The sequence below is a fragment of the Hyperolius riggenbachi genome, chromosome 2, assembly GCF_040937935.1.
Source record: "Hyperolius riggenbachi isolate aHypRig1 chromosome 2, aHypRig1.pri, whole genome shotgun sequence".
Taxonomy (NCBI): domain Eukaryota; kingdom Metazoa; phylum Chordata; class Amphibia; order Anura; family Hyperoliidae; genus Hyperolius; species Hyperolius riggenbachi.
This window is the reverse complement of record NC_090647.1, coordinates 492242194-492258134: the sequence shown is the minus strand read 5'-3', so window position 1 is coordinate 492258134 and position 15941 is coordinate 492242194. Positions and strand designations below refer to the sequence as shown.

At 45.7% G+C, this 15941-nt stretch overlaps 1 long non-coding RNA gene across 1 annotated transcript; it reads left to right on the top strand.

Annotated features, from left to right (window-relative positions):
- The first annotated feature begins 1343 nt into the window (after positions 1–1343).
- Positions 1344–3859, top strand: LOC137544940 (uncharacterized). Its single transcript, XR_011025946.1, has 2 exons — positions 1344–1526; positions 3679–3859. It is a non-coding gene; the product is annotated as an uncharacterized lncRNA (long non-coding RNA).
- Positions 3860–15941: the final 12082 nt, after the last annotated feature.

Below are 15941 nucleotides of genomic sequence, written 5' to 3'. Positions count from 1 at the left end.
GACTGGATCAAACAGCTGCAGGAGGCAGTCTAATATCAATATTTTGATTGTATGCCCTTGCAGTTTAAAATCTAAGTATCGTGCGATTTTTTTTGCGTTATTATAAACCCTGGACGAATTTAACGTTTTTGGCCTCAATGGAGCATGGAAGAAGAATACCACTTATGATATGAATCATAAAAAGAAGGAAGGTACCGAACAGATTTATTTCACTGGAGAAGTTAAATGCCTCATAGCTTGAGGATGCTGGATTAATCAACTGGTCTAGCTGAAAGCATTAGCAGTGAGACAACACAGAAGAGGAATATTTTAAGAGAAATTGACTGGATCAAACAGCTGCAGGAGGCAGTCTAATATCAATATTTTGATTGTATGCCCTTGCAGTTTAAAATCTAAGTATCGTGCGATTTTTTTTTTGCGTTATTATAAACCCTGGAAGAATTTCAGCTTTTTGGCCTAAATATAGCGTGGAAGAAAAATACCACTTATGATCTGAATCATAAAAAGAAGGAAGGTACCGAACAGATTTATTTCAATGGAGAAGTGGAATGCTACATAGCTTGAGGATGCTGGATTAATCAACTGGTCTAGCTGAAAGCATTAGCAGTGAGATAACACAGAAGAGGAATATTTTAAGGTAAATTGACTGGATCAAAGAGCTGCAGGAGGCAGTCTAATATCAATATTTTGATTGTATGCCCTTGCAGTTTAAAATCTAAGTATCGTGCGATTTTTTTGCGTTATTATAAACCCTGGACGAATTTAAGCTTTTTGGCCTCAATGGAGCATGGAAAAAGAATACCACTTATGATATGAATCATAAAAAGAAGGAAGGTACCGAACAGATTTATTTCACTGGAGAAGTTAAATGCCTCATAGCTTGAGGATGCTGGATTACTAGACTGATCTAGCTAAAAGCACTGGCAGTGAGACAACACAGGAGAAGAACATTTTAAGGAGAAGTTGACTAGATAAAACAGCTGCAGGAGCAAGTCTCTGAACTTTGGCAACCGATTAAAAGAACGGATGCATTTTTTTCTTCCCTCTTTTTGGATTTTGATGGGACTCCAAGAATGAAAGCTTTGGATTCGCTTCTGAGACACACCAGCTTTATGTCGCATTAATCATGATACAGAAGGTAGAAGGGTTCAGTTATTGAGGTTGTTCAGGCATTTAGGTCAAGAAATAGCCTAGGTCATGTGAGTAGACTCTCCTTCAATTTTTTTACTGTCCACAGCTTCAGGCTGTGGACAGTACGCATGCGCACAGGATGGTGTACGCTGCACAGGAAGGCTCGTGCACCTGTTGCCATGGTGATGTTATTTATCCTCGTGCAGAGGCGTGTTTACCCTCCGGGCAGCGGCAGAGACAGACGCGTCTTCAGCTTCTCTTCAGTCTCCTGGGCTTCTGCAATATCAGCGACATCCCTGAGAGCCAGACAGGAGACATACCCGACTAGCAGCTTGTACAGGAGTGACGCTCCCCCTTGTGGCCAGAGATAGAAATTGCTCTCCCTGTGTAATCAGGTATTTCCATTCTAGCACGTGACCCTAACAAGGCGCTGCTGAGGTATTATAGCTGTAATGATGGATACCAGGGCAGATAGATCCCGATAAACAGCGGGGACATGTGACAGGCAATGGGGCAGTGTATATGCGAAGGGGAGGGCTTTGATCACTGCAGCTGCGTTCCGGTTGCCATGGTAACCTGTACACACTTTAAAGGGGAACTGAAGAGAGAGGTATATGGAGGCTGTCATGTTAATTTCCTTTTAGACAATACCAGGTGCCTGGCAGCCCTGCTGATCCTCTGCCTCTAATACTATTAGCCATAGCCCCTGAACAAGCATGCAGCAGATCAGGTGTTTCAGTGGTTCAGACTTATAAGTCTGATCTGACAAGACTAGCTGCATGCTTGTTTCTGGTTTTAATCAGATACTACTGCAGAGAAATAGACCAGCAGGGCTGCCAGGCAACTGGTATTGATTAAAAGGAAATAAACATGACAGCCTCCATATACCTCTCTCTTCAGTTCCCCTTTAAAGGCTTGATTCACAAACTTGTGCGCGTGCTAAACAGTTAGCACGTGAAGTTCCGCTCGCGGACTTCTGCATTATCGCGCGCAAATGTCCGCACTTCACATGCTTACTGTTTAGCATGCCCGTGCTTGTGAATCCAGCCCATATTGGAGATGGAGATGATAGCGGAAGCGGCAGCAGAGGTCCGTGTATCTAGTCTCTCCCAGCTCCATCACCATCATACAGAAACAGAAAATATCCACTTTTTTTTTTTTTGTGGACAATAACTTGTTTGTAATGCATGCGTCACTCAGTCCACTGACAGCAGCTGTCGGATACGAGAATTGAACACAGTGTGCAGTTTTATGCTTTTTTTTAAAGTTATTTAATTTTAAAAGATACCAGAGCATAACTAGTAATGATTAAAAATCGTGTTGTGCTAGTAGGAGGGCGTCAGCCTTCACTTACAGCTCCCTCTGTTCAAAGATGTGTGCCTCCATTCTTCTGTTTCAGATCTTGATTGCGGCTCCTGACCCAAGCATCCACTATGGAAATACTGCGCTGAACAGTACTTCCCTTCTTCTACACCGTGAACGCGCTCCTACGTAATTGCTAGACGCACCACAGCCTTTGGCAGCTCCTGCTGTGAAGACGCGCTGGCTGGCAGGGAGCCAAAGAAGGTGGTAGGAAGCGAGCGAGCAAGCGCGTCTAGCAATGACCTAGGAGCACGTTCACGGGGAGAAGAAAGGGAATACTGCACATGCGCGGCGCAGTATTTCCATAGTGGACGCTCGGGTCGGGAGCCGCAAACGGGGGGATGAAACAGGAGAACGGAGGCGTGCATCTTTGAACAGAGGGTGCGGTAAGTGAAGGCTGACCCCCCCCTTCCCCCCCATCACTAGCACAACATGGTTTGTAATCTTTACTAGTTGGGCTCTTGTATCCTTTAAAAGTTTTGAACAGTGTGAAGGTGGCCACACACCATACAATAAAATGATCAAATTTTATGGCAATTCGATAAAAATTATTTTTAGGTAAATTTTGGCGCCCGGATGCTCCTAATTATTGGCAAAAGGGGACAATTTGCCCAAACAGGCTTCCAAAGCCTGTCTGTGGAAATTGCCCCTCTTGCCACTAACTGGGTGCCTTCGGTTGCCAAAATTTACCTTCATAGCCGCATAACGTGGCTTTGCAGAGGAGGGGGGTTAGCTTTAGGAGGGCATTTAGGTTTAGGAACCACCAGGGTAGATTAGGTTTAGGCACCAGCAGGGGGAGTCTTAGGGCTAGGCAGCATGGGGGGTGGGGGTAGAGGGAAAGGTTTTGTGTGAGAGTAGGATTAGGTTTAGCCATATAAGTAGAATATCAGTATTTTCCGATATTTTCCTATCAAAATGCAGTAGTAGAATATCACTAGCGATATTTTACTAGCAGCAAGCCCCTGATTTAGATCATCTAATGAACTCCGTCCCTAGTGTGCCTTTTAGTAGTTCTATAGAGTACCATTTAGTAATAGTGAGTGCAATGCTATGTTTACTATGTGTACTTTTTTTGTATGTGTACTTTTTTTGTATTTGTACTCTTATTGTATATACTATACTTTTATTAATTGTGTTTATTCTATTTGCCCTGTGTGTTGACGTTTGTTGTTAATGCCATGGCAGGAGCTGTGGAGGGAGAAGAGTCGGGGGCTGAGGACTGAGCCTTGGGGGACTCCAACAGTCATATAAATCCCTTCTGCAATCAGAGAGATTCCAATTAAGATTTGTTTGATAGCCAGATACTGACCACTGGGTTCTAAAACATAATAATTTGTTATTATAAATGTTATCCTTACTTTGTGTACTTATTGTTTTTGTACTTTTATTGTATACATTATACCTTCATTAATTGTATGCATTATATTTACCTTGTGTGTTGTTGTTTGTTGTAAGTGCGATGTCACCTAATAAAATGTTGAATGTGCTGCTGCAAAGTGAAAAATACAATACATACCTGAACAATATAAATATAAATGAAACACATGCAAAACTCCGGGTCTTTTTCTTAAAGGGATACTGTAGGGGGGTCGGGGGAAAATGAGCTGAACCTATCCGGGGCTTCTAATGGTCCCCGCAGACATCCTGTGCCCGCGCAGCCGCTCACCGATGCTCCGGCCCCGCCTCTGGTTCACTTCTGGAATTTCTGACTTTAAAGTCAGAAAACCACTGCGCCTGCGTTGCCGTGTCCTCAATCCCGCTGATGTCATCAAGAGTGCACAGCGCAGGCCCAGTATGGTCTGTGTCTGCGCAGTACACTCCTGGTGACATCAGTGGGAGCGAGGACACGGGCATGCAGGTGCAGTGGTTTTCAGACTTTAAAGTCTGAAATTCCAGAAGTGAACCGGAGGCGGGGCCGGAGCATCGGTGAGTGGCTGCGCCAACACAGGATGTCTGCGGGGGACCATTAGAAGCCCCGGGTAAGTTCAGCTCATTTTCCCCCGACCCCCCTACAGTATCCCTTTAAGAACTTAAGATGGTGGTAAAAATGAACACAATAGTGAGCTATTGAAACATTGGGAAAACATTTTTGTCAGTAAGCTGCAAGAAGCACAATGTCTTATGTATACATACACACATTTTATAAAATGTAACCATATTTTAGCAAACACATTTTCTGAAAAATTATGATTTCAGCGGGCATATGTATTGTCCCGCCGCCAGTGAGCTGGGCGCAGGGTGAGCAGAATGATGGCTCTCCCTGCTGCTGCTCAAATCCCCGTCCAAGTTGTAGCAACTTGGAGGGAGATGTAATTCCAGGTCTGGCAATTGCTGGATCCCTGAATCACCCTGGCGTGGGGCGCTTAGCATAGGATTAGTGCTATGGTGGCGCTCAGCATCAAACGCCGGTCCTACCATTTACTAGTGCTATGCCACGCAAGGGTAATTCAGGGATCCAGCAATTTCCAGACCCCAAATTAGGTGCCAAAATGACCTGCTTCGTTCAGTAGCGATTGGGTCTTAGTAAATAGGTAATGACTGCACTATAAACAGTACTTTGCATGTTTGTTACATAATAATTATTATTAATAATATTTCACATATTAATTAATCCTACATATACCACTATTAATACCTCAGTTTTATTGCCAATTAAATATACAATGATAATAAATGCATTTATTATCATTGTACATTTAATTGGCAATAAAACACACATTGCTATTTGTAGTGCTATCTATGCAGATCCACACGCCAAGAAAAGTGAACTGAGCGGTACATCTATGCACGTAACTAAGCTCTCAGCCCCTCCAAATAGACATCAACACACATATTTGTCAAGAGTACTCTGATGCAAATACTCGAAGTACTAAGACAGTGTTCCCCGATGTTGTCCTCAAGGCCTACCAGCAGCTCATGTCTAGCAGGAAACCAGTAACATTCACAGGAGAGGTAATTTAATGTTTTAGCAGAGCTGATTGACTACATCCGTAGATTAACTCAAAACCTACTGTTAGTGGGCCTTGAGCAGTGCAGGATACACTGTTGGGGCAGCTGGGGACCTGCTGTGCGCATAGCATGTCGTGAGGGCATGGCACCCAAAAGTGGGCATGGTCATGATGGGCTGGGACAAATGTACACAAACTTAGCAGCGGAGTAATTCAAAGACAGTGGGCCTGCACAGCAAAACTTTTAACAAAGCCCCCTCTCATCCAATGAAGAAAATAATACATTAGTTACTAAACATTTGACGAAGATTACATTGTGAGCTCCTCTGAGGACAGTCAGTATCATGACTAAGTACTCTGCAAAGTGCTGCAGAAGATGCCAGTGCTATATAAATACATAATAATAATATGATACGCCATTAGACAAGACACAGAACATTTTGTGCTATATTGTGCTCTTCTCCTGGGGGACTTAAAGCACCAGAGCTGCAGCCAATTGTGGCGCGCTCCACAGGCAACCAGGATCATTAGGGGGCCTTGCCCAAATACTCCTTACTGTTTAATGTGCTAGATTGAGCCAGAATTTGAACCCTTGTCAAAAGACTCAAACCCTACATCAAAGGCAACAGCTTTACCAGTACACTATGCATCTATAACTGGGGCAGGGATTAGATTGTGTGAGGACAGTCCGGTGGGTCGAAGACTGCTCTGTGCCGCCACGGGAGGTGCTCTCTTGCGCGCTCGCACAGAACACAGCCACCCCTGTTCAGGAGCACTCGGGCTCCCGAAGACTTCCAAAGCCTACCCCGGAGGAAGATTTGAACGACAGTGATGGCACTGGAATGAGGGAACCGTGAGAGGAATGGGAAGGCTCTATACGATCCAGAGCCTTTTCCATAGGTAGGTATCTGTTTTTTCTTTATTTGCTTCGGAATTGCTTTAAATAGATCACATAAGGGCAACATCAAACAAGGTGGAGGAGCACTCTAGCCGCAAAGTTGGTAGTCTCCTTGTGTGCCCAGACCCACATGCCTAAGCGTCAGCAATAGAAACTCCGAAGAGTCGGCAACACAGTAAAAATAAGCTCTTTTATTGTTTAATTCATGGAAAACATGCAAATAGCCGATAACAGCAACAGACCGCTGTTTGGACATGATGCCGCTATTTTAAGGTGGTCGGCTAAACCATTGATTTTGGTGTAGGATTATTTAAGGCATAACTCTGTGAAGGTTTCATCTGTCTTTTAAAGTAGTGGGAAGCCTCTGAATGTCCAGAGGCTTCCCGGATCCTCCTCAAGCCCAGTGCTGCTATCTCCCACCCTCTTCTTCGTGGCCATGTTCCCGTCTGTGTTCAAGCTTCTCTGTATTGGGCATGTGCGAGTACAGTCCACATATGCCCAGTAGAATGAAGCTAGTAGTGCACAATGATAAAAGCTGTACATGAGTGGCTTCATTCTACTGGTTATGCACAGACCAGACTCACACATACCCAGTATGGAGAGGCCCGTACTTGGCCAGAAACACGGCCATGAGAGCATAACATCCAACAAGTTCTTGTCATATATGAACCGTGGGCTCGAGTAGGAGTAGAATAGCCTCTGTACTATCTAGAGCAGGGGTCTCAAACTCGCCGCCCGCGGGCTATTTGCAGCCCCCGGTACATTATTTTGTGGCCCGCGCCGGCAAAAGCAAAAGAGACACGGAAGGTAACTATTTTACCTTATAGTTCGCTTCAGTGCTCCCAAGTAATCGGCCGCATCCCCGCCGCTAAACGAGGGCTGCAGCCCCAAAATCCCCCGGGCAAACATCCACGACTGCGCTGAGGGGCAGAGCTTCCAGCTGTAGCTCTGCCCCTCCTGACGTCAATCGCCGTGCGGATCGCCGACTCTCCCCACCCCTCTCTGTGAAGGAAGAATGAGAGGGGCGGGCAGAGGCGGCAATCCGCCGCGATTGACGTCAGGAGGGGCAGAGCTGAAGCTCTGGCGATTTGGGGGCTCTGCAGGCCTCGTTTTGCGGCGGGGACACGGCGGATTACTTGTAATGGGAGCACTGAAGCAAACTATAAGGTAGGACACTTCATGTTCAGAAGAAATAATTAAATCTGTTAATAATGACATTTGAGGACTTTTTTTGTGAAATCCCTTATGCGGCCCAGCTTCATCCTGACTTTGCCTCCTGCGGCCCCCAGGTAAATTGAGTTTGAGACCCCTGATCTAGAGGCTTCCTAATAGTGTGGAAAGAATATCATTCATTTATTTAACCACTTAAGTACCAGCGGTCTCTGCCCCCTTAAGGACCAGAGACCGCTGGTACTAGAAATGGCGGAACACCGACGGATAACGACAAATCGCCACACTTACCCGCCGCAATCGCCTTCACCACCGCATGTTGGGAACCTGAGCCACCAACTATGCCGTCTCTATGACAGCAGAGTTCCTGTGAGCTGGTCAGGAGCCGCTTTCATTGGCTCCTGACCCTGCCTATCAATGTAAGCCAATGGGCGGCTTGCACTGAAAGACAGGACCAGGAGCCAATGAAATCGGCTCCTGACCCGCTCACAGGGCTCTGCCATTATAGAGATAGGCAGAGCAAGTGAGCTGCGGCGAGAACCATTGGGATTCCGCGTCGAGATCGGCAGGAGCGACGGAAACGGCGGAAGTGCACAGTGACGGCTAATTGAAATCTACGCCCTGCCATCCAGATAACCAACAAAACAAAAAGTAAAAATTGTTCCTAAACACATCAGATAGATCAGAAAATCTATCTGATGATCTATCTGCTGCTAATCTAACGAGTGTATGGCCACCTTAAATTATCCGCAAATTGACCGATCAATAGATTTGATAGAATCGATTTCCGCTCAATTGATGGCTGAAATCGACCAGTGTATGGGCCCCTAAGGAAGGCACGCTCCTTACATAGCAGCAAGCACTGCTATGTAAGGTATGCATTAGCGGCCGCTCCTTCACATTATGGTGCCCTGCTTTAGCAGTGCAGCTAAACGAATCAAGCCCAATGTTCTCTAAATTTGGGATGATATAAAACGTTAGAGAGTTTAAACAAGACAGCAGTCTAGATGCCGCACACCAGCTCTCTCACAGGAGCAAGAGAATCAATGTAAACCTCAACAGTCTCGGACAATCGCTGTCCCTTTTCTAGCTGACATCACCAATGGTACATTAAAGTATATAAACAGATGCAGCAGGAAGTGACATCACATTCAATTTGCATAAATCTGCATAATTAGCCTAATGAATCAAATTAACTCATAACAAGGCTTAGAATTTAAACAACAAAAAACAAAAATAATCAAGTCACACTGCAGCTTTCCCTTGCATAACGGGGAGTGAAAAGGTGTTTCCCAATGATGCGTTCACCATGCATTGCATTGCATGGTGGCGCTTCATTGATGTTATGTTTGTGAGGTGGCGGGACAGCATTAGATCTCTGATGGCTTTTCATGAATACCTTAAAGGACACATCCGAGGAGGAGGAGAATAAAAAATCCACTTACCTGGGGCTTCCTCCAGACCCTGCCAGCCGTCCTGTGCCCACGCCGCAGCTCCGCTCTACACTGGTGGTCCGGGGTCCCCTCTGGTGCAAGATGCCGACTGCACCTGCCGAGAAGCTCTCAGAGTCCCACTGACGTCAACCGGACTGTACTGCGTAGACGCAGTAGTTCTGCGCCTGCGCAGAACAGCCCAGATGACGTCAGTGCGACTCATTGAGCCGCACAGCGGAACGCTGGATAGATAGCGCATCTTACCAATCACACACAGGAGCTAACGTAATGTATCCATGCGCACCATGGGGAGCTAACGTAATGTATCCATGCACTCCCTTGTGCGATTGGTAAGATGCGCTATCTGTCCCAGGAGAGGACGTCAGGATGTGTGCTCCTAATCACTAGATAGGTTTGATGCAATGAATGTTTGCATGTTTGCACTATGCATGTTACAGGGCCAGAGTTAGGACACCTACGTTTACCTGGGTACTTCTGCACAGTGTAGGTGACTAAGCATCAGAATGCATTCTTCTGTGAACTAAGACCCCGGCTTTTAGCTTAGCTGTAGGGATAACAGTTGTGCCTGGATGAGTGAATCTTTGAATGCATTTGTTTGAACATTTGCATGCGAGAGTGCAAAGGGTTAATAGAATTTAGCTGTTTTCTGGCCACACCCCCTTCAGCACCTCCCTTTCCTTAATAACTTATTTAATGTTCTGATGTGCCTGGATATATGTGTTTTTTTCCTATGGCAAAACAGGGTAGCCCAATAAAAGCCTATGGGGGATTTTACCACTTTTGCACCCCTGTAACTCTGGTTTGCAAAAATGTAGGGAACTCAACTTTGGAGTAAAAGTATAACAATATGCCTTCTACCTGCATGAGACATGTCATGAGATTCAGACGTTGCTAACGGCCATGGCTGCGATTTATTTTCGTCAGAATCGCCACCATTGACATTGTCCAAATAAACAGGTTTTTGTGACCCTAGGCTATGACCTCTTTGTCCTAGGGGCTGAAACTCACCAGTCATGATCCCCCTAAGAGTTCCTACAATGCTAGAAAATTTGCCACTGCTGAGCCATTGCCCTTTGAAAAGATTTGAGATTTTTGAGAGTGAAATAGGGAGCCCAATGAAAGCCTATGGGGGATTTTACCACTTTTTCACCCCTGTAACTCTGGTTTGCAGAGATTAGGGAATCCAACCTTGGAGTAAAAGTACAACAATATGCCTTCTACCTGCATGAGACATGTCGTGAGATTCAGACGTTGCTAACGGCCATGGCTGCGATTTATGTTCGTCAGAATCTCCACCATTGACATTGTCCAAATAAACAGGTTTTTGTGACTCTAGGCTATGACCTCTTTGGCCTAGGGGCCCGAAACTCACCAGTCCTAATCCCCCTAAAAGTCCCTACAATGCTAGAAAATTTGCCACTGCTGAGCCATTGCCCTTTGAAAAGATTTGAGATTTTTGAAATTAAAATAGGGAGCCCAATGAAAGCCAATGGCAAAATTCAGCACTTTTGCAGTGCAGCCCCATAACCATAACAACACCAAATTTGCAGCATATGTTAAAAAGATTGCAGGAAACAATATTTAAAGGACTTCCGAGGCCACAAATATGAATAATACAGATCCATGGAGGACGCAATCTGCGCCCTCCTATTCATTCCGCTATAGCTCCCACAGTAATACCGGCCCCGGGTCAGGTCCCGACTCCCGAACGGGTCGGGTTCTCATTCCCCACTCAATATGGCCGCCACAGATTGCCGCGGCTGCGCAGTCCGCACAGACGCAATTGCACCTGCGCAGCTCTAGGGACTCCTCCTGCCGCTTCATCAATATGCGTGCATACATTGGACGCATCGGGAGGAGGCCCTAGAGCTGCGCAGCCACAATTGCGTGCAGCCATTGCAATCTGTGGCGCCATATTGAGTGGGGAATGAGAACCCGACCCGTTTGAAGGGGTCGGGACCTGACCGGGGCCGGTATTACTGCGGGTGCCATGGTGGAATGAACGGGAGGGCGCAGATGGCATCCTCCATGGATCTGGATTATGAAATGGTATTTAGCTGTTTTCATACTTGTGGCCTCGTAAGTCCTTTAAAAGAAAAAAAAAAAAAAATATATATATATATATATATATACATTTTTTTTAAATTATTTTTAAATTTTTATGTGCTGAGTGTGGGAAATCTGAAAAAAAAATGACGTGGGTCCCCCCTCTCGAGCCTCTGTAACCCCTTGTCCCCCATGCAGGCTGGGATAGCCAGAATGCGGAGCCCCGGCCGACTGGGGCTTCGCACCCTGAGCAATACCAGCCCGCATTGTCCATGGTATGGGAGGCTCCAGGGGGGAGGGACGGCCAAGCCTTCCCCTCCCCCCCGGAGCCCTTGTCCAATCCATGGACAAGGGCCTCTTCCCCACCTCCGGTGCCCCAGGAGGAGGTGGGGGTGACGACTCCCTGGGGGAGGGGTTCATGATGGCATCTGGGAGTCCCCTTTAACCACTTAACGACCAGCTAACGTCATTAGTGGTATAGCATGGAAACGGCCGCTCGCACGAGCAGCCTTTCCATGCCAGTTCAAGGAGTGTGCCTCCGTGAACAGTGTGCGAGCCACCGATCGCTGCTCGCACACGTAATGTAAACACGTGGGGAAGAAATCCTCGCTGTTTACATCCTAAGGCGCTGCTGCGCAGCAGCGCCATAAGGCAGATCGGCGATCCCCGGCCTCTGATTGGCCGGGGATCGCCGGCATATGATAGGCTGAAGCCTATCCCACAATGCGCAGGTTGGATATCCGTCCTGCACAGCTACGGGTAAGAGGGAGAGGGAGGGAACTGCGGAGAGGGCGGAAAACGCTGCAGAGGGGGGCTTTGAGGAGCCCCCCCGCTACTCACTAATGGCCGGCGGCGATCAGACCCCCCCCAGCAGGACATCCCCCTAGTGGGGAAAAAAGGGGGGAAGTCTGATCGCCCAGCCACAATCCTGATCGGTGCTGCGGGCTGTAGAGAAAACGCAGCACCGATCATTAGAAATTGCCTTGGTCCTTAAGTGGTTAAGAAGGGGACCCCAGATGCCCACCCCCTCCCAGGAGAAATTAGTATAGGGGTACAAAGTACCCCTTACCCATTTCCACAAAGGGTTAAAAGAAATAAAAACACAACCACGAAAAAAGTCCTATAATTTTCGTAATTAACCAGAAACACTTACCTGTACCTTTAAAAAAAAATTCCCACGCCAATATCCTCGGTAAATGATCCAACGAATTACAGTATCCTCTTATGTTGCGATCTTCTATTAAGTTGATTAAAGATCTCCGAAGCCCCCCACATAGCAGAGAATGCATCCTTTCTTACGCATAGCTGCTAGCTCCCGCTGTCTCTCCCCACCTGCCTGCCTGCACCTGTCAACCCCCACCTAGGCTGGCACCCAGTGCACCCATGGGTGCACTGGGTGCCAGCCTAGGTGGGGGTTGACAGGTGCAGGCAGGTGGGGAGAGACAGCAGCGGGAGCCAGCAGCTTCATGTCCTGCCGAGGATGCATTCTCTGCTATACTAATGGCTCATGAATGAGCCAGATCTTTTTAACCACTTGCCGACCAGGGCTTTCTGCACTAATCGGTGCTGCGTGGCCTACAGCCCGCAGCACCGATCAGGAGTGCAATCAGGGCGATCAGACTACCCCCCCTTTTTCCCCACTAGGGGGATGTCCTGCTGGGGGGGTCTGATCGCCGCCAGCTGCAGTTGCTTAGCGGGGGGGGGGGTCTCTTCAATGCCCCCCTCCGCAGCGCTTTCCGCCCTCTCGCCCGCTCCCTCCCTCTCCCTTCCCCTGTGAGCTGCGCAGGATGGATTTCCGTCCTGCGCATTGAAGGATAGGCTTCAGCCTATCATATGCCAGCCATCCCCGGCCAATCAGAGGCCGGGGATCGCCAAACTGCCTTACGGCGCTGCTGCGCAGCAGCGCCGTATAATGTAAACAGCGGGGATTTCTTCCCTGCCTGTTTACATTTTGCCGGCGATCGGCGGCTCTCCGGCTGTTCACGGAGACACCCTCCGTGAACTGACATGGAAAGGTCGCTTTCCATGGTAACCCGCAGACGACCAGTTTACGCCAATCGGCGTTAGCTGGTCGTCAAGAGGTTAATGAATCGGTTCTTTTTTAATAAATCGACTCTTTTTTTAAACTTTAAAATCGATTTTCTCAAAAACTATAAAGTCTTTTTGAAAAGTTTTTTTCCCTCTTGTTCACACTGATCTTCTTAACATTCCCAGTAATTTTGGTGTTGCTAGCTTTTAAAAGGGCTTTGCTATTAACCGTTAAAGTCGGCGGGGGTATATTTTCCCACAGTCAGAAGGAGAATTTACATTAAATTTACATTAAACATTACATTACATTTACATTAAAAATTTAAAATTGATTTTCTCAAAAACTATAAGGTCTTTTTGAAAAAAAAAAATGTTTTCCTCTTGTTCCCACTGCTCTTCCTAACATTTCCTGCAAGTTGGTGTTTCTAGCTTTTAAAGGGGCTTTGCTATTAACTGCTAAAGTCGGCGGGCGTTTAATTTTTCCACGGTCAGAAGGAGTTATTTTAAAACGATTTTCTCAAAAACTATAAGGTATTTTTGAAAAAAAAATTTCCCCTCTTGTAGTCACTGAAAGATCTCAGGTGTTAGACCCCTTGAAACATCTTTTCCATCACTTTTCTGGCCAGCATTAATGTTCTAGTTTTCAAAGTTCGCCTCCCCATTGAAGTCTTTAGCGGTGCGCGGAAGTTCGTGCGAACCAAACTTTCCGCGGCAGTTCGCGAACAGGGTTCGCAAACCAAAAATCTGAGGTTTGCAACATCTCTACACACTAGGCCAATGCGTGAAACTTAGCATTTTGCTGCATATGCACTTGTGCGTTTTCAGTGCATTTCCATTTTGCGTTTTTGTTCCACACATGCATTTTGCTTGCATTTTATTGTGTTTGTGGTTCACATATATAAATCGTATATACGTTTTGTAACCATTTTCTATGAATTTTTGAAGTGGAAACACATCATAAAAATAGTTTTAAAAAAAAAGAAGCTTTTAAAAAAGCACTAAAACGCAATACCTCTGCGTCACCATTGACATTCATTATGTGCGTTTAAGATGCATTTTAGAAAAATATGCAGCAAGTCCTGCATTTTAAAAAACGCACATTGCAGAATGCAAACATATGTGTTTTTCTATGTGGCCCATTGACTTGCATTACGTACATTTTCTGCTGCATTTTCCACAACGCTAAAGTTTCTGCGCTAAAGTTTCTGCCTAGTGTGTTCCTACCCTGAGAGTTTGTTTTATGAGTTATAAGTGAGAAATACAGCTATGATGGCTAATTTGTGATATTATTCAGGAAATAAACTTGATGTCATGGGGCTTGATTCACTAAACCGTGATAAGTCATATCACGGCCGTTTTTGCGCGCATTATTGTGCATGGTCACGAATTATTGCACGAAAACTATATTGTTTTCGCATGATACTTTGCAATTGGGAGCGAAAATGTGTGTAAAAACCGCCATGATATGACTTATCACGGTTTAGTGAGTCAAGGCCATAGTGTATAGCAGGGGAGTGAGAATGTTCCAGAATGTGGGTGTGGTCATGTGATGATGTCACAATAGGCTCCCTCCCTCCACAGCTGCAGCAACCATTGTGACATCAGCATGTTTATCATATATTGGCTTGTCTTGGCCCTGAGGGCTCATTTCCCGTGAGATTGGCAGGTGAGTAGTTTGTCTCTCATGTCTCCTATTCTAGGATTTCCTCTATTCTTCTATAGGTGTCACTCATATGTGATGTTCCCCACCCTTATATCAGCTGGTCACTGGGGAATCAGCAAAGGGGTTTTCTGGAGGTTATACATAATATGATTTATTCTGATGTTTATATAATAATTCAGGCTGATATTTAACTACCAGTGATACAGAAGGCAGGGAGGGGGGGGGGGGGGGAACACACTAGGCCAATGCGTGAAACTTAGCGTTTTGCTGCATATGCACTTGTGCGTTTTTTTTCCGCACGTGCATTTTGCTTGCATTTTAATGTGTTTGTGGTTCACATATATAAATCGTATATACGTTTTGTAAGCATTTTCTATGCATTTTTGAACCGGAAACACATCATAAAAATAGTTACCAAAAAAAAAAAAAAAAAGCTTTAAAAAAGCACTAAAATGCAATACCTCTGCGTCACCATTGACATTCATTATGTGTGTTTTAGATGCATTTTGGAAAAATATGCAGCAAGTCCTGCAGTTTAAAAAACGCACATTGCAGAATGCAAACATATGTGTTTTTCTATGTGGCCCATTGACTTGCATTACGTGCATTTTCTGCTGCGTTTTCCACAACGCTAAAGTTTCTGCCTACTGTGTTCCTACCCTGAGTGTTTTTTTTTTTTAGTTATAAGTGGTAAATACAACTATGATGGCTAATTTGTGGTATTATTCAGGAAATAAACTTGATGTCATGGGGCTTGATTTACGAAACTGTGATAAGTCATATCACGGCTGTTTTTGCGTGCATTATTGCGCACAATCACGAATTATTGTGCAAAAACGATATTGTTTTCGCATGATACTTTGCAATTGTGCGTGAAAATGTGCGTAAAAACCGCTATGATATGACTTATCACGGTTTAGTGAGTCAAGCCCATAGTGTATAGCAGGGGCGTAAGAATGTTCCAGAATGTGGGTGTGGTCATGTGATGATGTCACAATAGGCTCCCTCCCTCCACAGCTGCAGCAACCATTGTGACATCAGCATGTTTATCATATATTGGCTTGTCTTGGCCCTGAGGGCTCATTTCCCGTGAGATTGGCAGGTGAGTAGCTTGTCCCTTATGTCTCCTATTCTAGGATTTCCTCTATTCTTCTATAGGTGTCACTCATATGTGATGTTCCCCACCCTTATATCAGCTGGTCACTGGGGAATCAGCAAAGGGGTTTTCTGGAGGTTATACA